A 7,594-nucleotide genomic window follows, 5' to 3' on the forward strand; every position below is an offset into this window, starting at 1 on the left:
TTAGTGCGTTGTTTTTATGATTATGGACAGGAAATTGTGACTGGTTTTTATCGTATTTAGTGTCAGGCATTGCATCATAGCCAGCAGAAATAACTGCTAACATTTATTGAGCCCTTGCTATGTGCCAGCCATTCTTTTAAGCACTTTACATATATTAACTTATTTACTTGAAACAACAAAACTATATGCAGCTCAAACATGATCTATAATTGATGCTATTATCTTGCATGGCTGCAAATAAAAATTTCATAATATCCTATAAGCATATGGATAGCAATACAGTTGGGAATCTGAATAGAAGACACTGAACTCTTATGATTTAGTGAGAGTGTTTATCTAATCCACACAATCATGAATTCAGTTTGATGGCTTAAGAAACAAATGCTGACATTTGGACTCATAAACATTATAACTTGGGGGAAAAATGGGGTCTAATGTCATCACTATGGTGTCAGAGTGCTGGCCAGAGTATCAGCGAGCAAGCAGGAGAGAGATGAGGGGCCCATCCTTTGTGTTCCACACATTCTTGTTGGGAGGGAGCTGTGTCAGATCCCGTTGATTCATCTGGCTCCACGATGCTGGTGGGTCTGTGTGTCTGAAGGACAAGAGAAGGGATGGCTTAGGGGAACTTCCTTCACTGAATTCCTAGGATAGGTGTTCATTTTGCCCCTTGCCATTATTGAGCAGTGATCATTCTTGCTATTAAGTCAAAACATAGGGTTTGAAGAAGTCCTAGATCAAAGAGGCTGTGGTGCCTCACTTTCTGTTCTTGTACCAAATTAATTTTTGGCCATATTGAGTAAAAAAGGAGGTTGCCTTTGCGCTCTGCACAAAACAGGGCCTTGATATGTGTTTGTTGAGTGAAGCACCAGATTTCTCTCTAGCCTACCCTGGCACTGTGATAGCAGGTTGCTAGCTTATTATGCTAGGTTCACACCCTATTAGTATTTATTTTAGTTAATATAATGCAATTAGAGTGTCATCGTATCAGTAGCTTTCAGATCATGTAAAAAAAAGTTATTGAAATGCCAGTGCTAATGTAAAGTGATGGAAAGTAGTGAATGGTTGAAATGCTTGAGTTGAGGGAGGCATGAAAAGAAAGTTGGGGAGTGGGTAGAGTGGGAGAATCAGATCTTTGGTTTCTTCTGAGATTCCTGTTTCAGTGCTTGTGGACTCAAGGCAGCTTGCCCCTGGGTTCTCTTCCTTATGGGGCTGTGATCCTTTTACTGTTTCTTGAGATGAAGTTCTCTGCTGAGATGTGTCCAAAAAGGTGGTCTTGAGGTCCATAATGCTCAGAAGATGGAGATGGAGCTCTAATTCCAACTTTGCTTAAGTGTCTGTGTGACTTGGGTCAGCCTTCTGCCTTCTCTGGGCCCTTAGTCCTTACCTGTAAAACAAGGAGGGTGACCTGGCTCATAATGAGGTCCCTTGGTGTAGTGATACCATGATTTAATGACATGATGACTTCTCAGAGCCCCAGCTGAGCTGTGAGGCATGTGAGCCGAACCCATTTTTCTTTTTCTTTTTCTTTTTTTTTTTTCCTGCCTTGGAGCAACCCCAAAGCCACCAAGTGGATGTGCAAACAGTTGAGACCATTCATTGCTTTGCAGCCATGTTCTTCCAGGGCTTCTAGGACTTGGGTGGGCAAGTGTAGGCAAATATTTGCCTCAGAGCGTATTAAACCTTCATGAGGCCTAGGTCTCACATTCTTTAGCTATTTCCCCAGCTGCTTGGCTGATTCTTCTTTTTCCCACCTGTGAAGGGGGCAGATGGGTGATTTGGGCAGGTAGAAAGTTCTGGAAATGAAGCCAAGTGAAGAGGAAAAAGTAGTCTAAGAGCCAGATACTGTTGCCCAATAGTGCTTTCGATTGCAAGGCCCCAAGACATCCCAGTGGTGGCTCCAGCTTTGGCTCCCTCATGGAAGGGTGTGGTGCTATCTTTAGGCCCTTGCCCAACTTTTGGCCTCTTTGGTGTCACTGAAGCACTGCCACCAGAAGCTCATTGCTTGGGGTTTGTTAGGTATGGTGCAACTCTGAAGAAATAATTAACACTTATTTCTGAAGAGAAGCTTCCAGCCAGATCTGCACTTGTGGTGGCGCATACATCTCGCAAAGAATTGTTATTTAAGCAATAATCCTTGAGAAATTGGTCGTTACCCACATTAAACGACTCAGCCCATTGCCAAGGATGGTTAACGCTCTAATAAACTGGTCATTAACTGCAGTAACAATGAATTTCGAGGGGATTATTGCTATTATAAACCTTAATCAATGGTTTATAACAGCAATAATGTGGTCCTTTCTCTTAATGGTAAGTAGGGCAGCTTGTGCCATCGCCTTGAAAATGTTTTTGTGGTGGCTGATAAGTCAGAGGGGAGGCCTTCCAAGTGCCACCCACTCTTTGGAAACACACCCTGGAAGGAGAAAGACACGTCAGGGGCTTCTGATCCCCCGCGCTTTGTCCTCCCAGGATCAGTGTGGCACAAGGAGCAGTGTGTGTGTGTGTGTGTGTGTGTGTGTGTGCACACGCGTGCGCGCGCGTAGGATTCTCTTCCAACCCCGTGGTCCTCCCCCATTACAAATCCGGCGAAGGACTGGGCATGGGGACTCCTGGATGTGCCTGGCCAGCATGAGACTCAGGACTGAGGACGCAATTCAGTGTGGGCCTCCTCATGAGTGGGGAATAATAAGCAAGAAGTGGCCATCTACTTAGTGAGATGGAGTCTGCTGTAGGTTCGGCTCTGTCACTATCTTGGGATGTGGCACCAGATAAATCACCTCACTTTTATAATGCTTTAAAAGATGGAGCTTGGAATCAATGACTTCTCAAGTCCCTTTTTTTCTTTTTCTTTTCTTTTCTTTTTTTTTAGAGATAGAGAGAGAGAGAGAGGCAGAGACATAGGCAGAGGGAGAAGCAGGCTCCATGCAGGGATCCTGATGTGGGACTCGATCCCGGGTCTCCAGGATAAGGCCCTGGGCTGAAGGTGGTGCTAAACCACTGAGCCCCCCAGGCTGCCCTCAAGTCCCTTTCTGATGTAATGTTCTGTGGCTCTTCTCATAATATTGACATTATATATTAGAATATCATTATAGAGTAATAATAATAATAATAATAATAATAATAAACTTACATGAGACTTGGTATTATTCTTAGCTGTCGGCATATATTGTGTCACTGAATTCTTACAACCCCACTTCTCCTCCAGAGGACCTCGAGGTAGAAGAAACTAAGAAACTTGTCTAAGCCACAACGCTAGGAATTTGGATACAGGGAGTCCAGAACCTGCATTCTTGCTCTTTTACCCTATACCCTCTCTCTAGAAGTCCCCCTTAGTTATTTAAGTTGATCCTAACATCCTTTGAAGTAGGCTGGTGAATGAAACAGCCAAGATTCCAAGAAATGAGGGGGCCTGTTCAGGTTGATGCAGTGGGGCTGAGTCCCACTCAGGCAGACCTTCTGCTTCTGGCTGTGTATGTGCTAGGAAGCTATGTAGACCAGGGCCTTCTCTCTCCAGTGTGTGGGCTGCACACATCCCAATGCCAGACTCCTTCCGGACTTCCTCTAACAAAAGGAAGGTGAAAATTCATATCCTCCTACATCACTGAAGCATGTTCCGGAGGCAAGTGGTCCAATCTATTTTCCTAGCATTGCTTAGAACACATAGGAAAATGGACATTGCAGTAGACTTTGGGAGGCAAGGGCATTTGAGTATTTTAAAATTTTTCTTTGTTATGGAAAATTGAACACATACACAGAAGGATAGTATAATGAACCCCCAAGTAACCATCACCAACTTTAGCAGTTATTAACTCATGGTCCATCTTGTTTCATCTAGCCAGCCCTCCCCCATCCCCTCCCATCTTAGATTATTTTCGAATAAATCACAGATGGCATACCATTTCATCGGTTATCACTTCAGTATGCATCTGTAACAATTAAGGATCCTTTACAAGAATAATTACAGTATTGCTATTCAACTGTAAAAATTAACAATAATTTCTTAATATCATCATCAAATACTGAGTCAGATTCCAAATTTCCCAGATTGTCTCATAAATGTATTTGGCTTTCCTGCTTGCTCCAGCTATTCACATACTCTGGAACCTAAGACAAATTCCTTCCCAATTTGTTTCCATTTGCTCATTTGCAGAATGGAAAATACAGTCAGCGCCCCTTCTCTTCTGTCACCGGTCACTGGGTGCTGGAAGCAAGGCCTCTGAAGTGCTAGTAGACTTTTCAGTGTAGTGTCTCTTAATAAGCCACACTGTCATGCCTAGTTCTCCTCTGCAGACCCCTGGGAGGAATCTTCGAGAAGCTGTCCCATAGCGTGCCCTTTTGAGTTTGACCTTTTTTTCGTCTGGCACACTCTAGAGAGCAGATTTGCTCTGGGAAACAGAAGGAAGGAGAGAGCAGAGCAATCTTTCAAGCCAGGCCTGCCTTCCTGCCAGGCGGCCTGTCTGCAGAGGGAAGAGGTACATATTAGTGACCTTTCTCCAGAAGAGGAACAGAGAGGCTGCTGGCTGTGTTTACACTATTAGGAAGGTGATGCTGCCTGCTTCAAGCTGGCCTTGGGGTAATCTGGCCATAGTGCATGAAACCATCCTATTCCGCTCTTTCCTTGGTCTTGGGGGCTATCACCCCAGCTCTGCTGTGGCCCCACTGGGACTCCATTTCCACATGACCAAAGTGGGAGGACGGGGCTGGATATGCCCTAGAAGGGTGTGAAGAAACGTCTGAGGGCTTTTTCAAACCGTATTTTCTTCTGGAATTTATATATGGCTGGGAGTGAAACGTCCTCCCTGTGTTTTGTCTCCCCACCACCCTACCTTTCCACTCACATTGAGTTTTAGATGAAGGGTTGGCCAAAGTGCTTGATGTGCTAACACCCTACAAAGCCAGGGTTTTGTCAAACTTAACAATGTGTTTCCTGTCGTGCAAGACTAAAGGGGCCCTGTCTGCTGGAGAGTTCTTGGGATGGTGACTGGAGCAAGAGGTGCCCCAAATGGCCTTTGGTGAGGTTCATTCTTTAAGATTTTTCCTCGCACTTCAAGTTCTTTTCTGTAAGATGTATTTAACCACAGGGACTGGTGCCTGGTGGGGGTAGAGGTTGTGAGGAGCTAATTCATAAACATGCCAGCCCATGGCATGGGATTAAGGATGCTTTAACAAGGAGAAAACCTACCAAATTCCTGTTGGCCTTTTTCTGGACTCTCAACTGGGCCATGGGCCAGGACAATTGCCTAGTTTCCTTGCAATTCTCTCAGCCATGGTGCAGCCCAACCCCACCCAGAGACTTATCCATCTGGGCATTGTGATGGATGCTCAGAAAAGGGTCCTTGCCTCTCGCAGATGGGAATCATGATGGGGTTTATTCAAGGCACACATCCAGTGCTTCTACCCTTGGCTGACTCTCCCTCCCAGCTCCTGGGCCTTGGCCAGTAGGGTCAGTCTTACCAGGCTGCTTCTCCAGGCATGCCCCCAGGTCACCAGCCTCCTTCTGCTTCCTTATCCCCAGCCCTTGTAGAGAGAGAAGCCGGTTAGGCCAGGGGTGGAGGATGGGGGTGTAAAGAGACGGATTTGGAATAAACTGAAAAGTTTACTCTGTGCAGCAGTGAAATAAAAAAGCTCATTCGGAAAGTTAATGATTTATTTTATAGTTTCATTATCAGGGTCACATTACTCAATAGCATTTCAAACATGTCATTTGTACAAACTATGGTAATTAAAATTTATAACATACTTCATCAGCAGCATATGAATCTTTTAGCCGGCACTCTGCTGTCATATAAACAGTGTAATTTCGGCTGCAATTCACCCTTTATTGGCTCTCATTTGTGATTTAACAGCCATCAATGACTGTGCTATAAAGAATAAATTAACCATCCGTAAACCTTACGATGACAGGGACAGTCAAATAGACTTAAGCGCCTTCCGCCCAGCTCTCGGAGCCAACAGAGAGCAGGTGAAGGCCAGGTACACACCAGGCCCTCTGCTCAAAGGACTTTACCCGCTCCTGCTCCCTCTTCTCACTGGGAAGGCTCCTGGCTGGCCCCGAGGTCCCTCTAGCTGCCACTGGCAAGAGTATCTCCTTTTCTGCTCCCAGGGTAGGGAGTGGAGGGAGAATCAACTCCTTCACGGACCCAGCTGGGATGTCTGTGCCCAGGGAGGGCCCTTTGCTATTACCTACCAATAACTGTCAAGTGTGAGCCTCTGGAAATGTGTGGAGGCACCGTTGGTTGATCTGGTGACCGGGTGGGGAAACCACAAGCATGCCCCAGTTGGTATCAAAGATTCTAAGTCCTGCAATAAGCCAGATCTGGAGTCCCCCACGTGCCTCTAGTACCCCCACTGGGCCACACTGAGTCCCACCTTTTCCTTCTGTCAGGAGGAAGCAGGCCAGGAGAGGGGCAATGACTGGCTGCAGGCTGAACCGGCTCTCAGGGCAGCGCAGAATGAGAATCTAGGACGAGCAGTCTGAAGGTGACGACTCCCAGGGCAGGTCTGGCTGGCTCGCAGGGAGTGACAGTCAGGATGGATTGGGAACATTGCTTCCCTGAGGGCCACACTCCCGGGCACCCCCTCGGGGAGGGTGGTCAGGACGCTCTGGCTGGGCCCCGTGGCTGACACTGTACACAGCTCATAAATGAAGTGGATTGGATTTGTTACTGAGACGTCTCCAAGGAGCCTGGGTCATGCAGGCCAATAAAATTGGCCTCATAAATTCATCCTGACATGCAGGATTACTCCAGCCTGCTGAGGTCACCTCCTGCCCTGATTTATTGCCAGCCTATGGGTTAATAATACTGTTTACTGAGTGTTCTCGTCTTGTTCCTCCACCTCCCCTCCCCTTCTTGGAGCAGATACTGATCAAAGAGTCCCTCTGGAGGGGTGTGGTGGATGAAAAGGGGGGGGGGTGGATATGTGGGTGGGGTGTTTCATTCCATGCTGTTTTAAAGCAATATTTCTTTTTTTCCTTTTCTGAGAAGTTACCTTCAGCCGTTTCTGGCTAGGGCCCTGTTTGGAGTTGTACCTCAAAGAAGGTAGTTCAGGGACAGGTGGGTGCTCTCCCACTGTCCTATGCATACCTGTGACACCAGGTGAGAAGCCACTTTTCTGTCCCCCTTTGGCAGAGTTGTGGCCCTATTTCATGTGCTTGGCATGGGGAGTCTCTGCTTAGATATGGTTTTTTAAATTTATTTATTCCTGAGAGAGAGAGAGAGAGAGAGAGAGAAAGAGAGAGAGAGAAGAGAGACAAGCAGAAGGAGAAGCAGGTTCCATGCAAGGAACTCGACATGGGACTCGATCCTGGGACTCCAGGATCACAACCTGGGCCGAAGGCCGGCGCACTCGACCACTGAGCCACCCAGGTGTCTCTCTACTTAGATATGTTATCAGACTTAGGTTGATATGGAAAAGACAGTAGAGATCCTGCATCTCTCTGCAGGATGTGCTTTCTCTTCCAGTGACCGGAGGGTGTCGATGCTAACAATAGGGGAAATCCTCCCACGGATGGATTTGAAAAGCCCTCCTCACCTGCTATTCTCTCCTTTGCTTTTTACTGCTTACAAGCTTCCAGCATGTAATTCTGGGTTTG

The 7,594-nt window shown here is 46.5% G+C and overlaps 1 long non-coding RNA gene across 1 annotated transcript; it reads right to left on the reverse strand.

Moving 5' to 3' along the window:
- Window positions 1-315: 315 nt before the first annotated feature.
- On the reverse strand, window positions 316-6,619 carry LOC111090286. The gene is made up of 3 exons (XR_005371079.1): window positions 6,370-6,619; window positions 5,455-5,517; window positions 316-595 (listed from the first exon to the last, which is right to left on the reverse strand). It is a non-coding gene; the product is annotated as an uncharacterized LOC111090286 (long non-coding RNA).
- Between the last annotated feature and the right edge of the window lie 975 nt (window positions 6,620-7,594).

This window comes from Canis lupus, chromosome 16, assembly GCF_011100685.1.
Source record: "Canis lupus familiaris isolate Mischka breed German Shepherd chromosome 16, alternate assembly UU_Cfam_GSD_1.0, whole genome shotgun sequence".
Taxonomy (NCBI): Eukaryota; Metazoa; Chordata; class Mammalia; order Carnivora; family Canidae; genus Canis; species Canis lupus.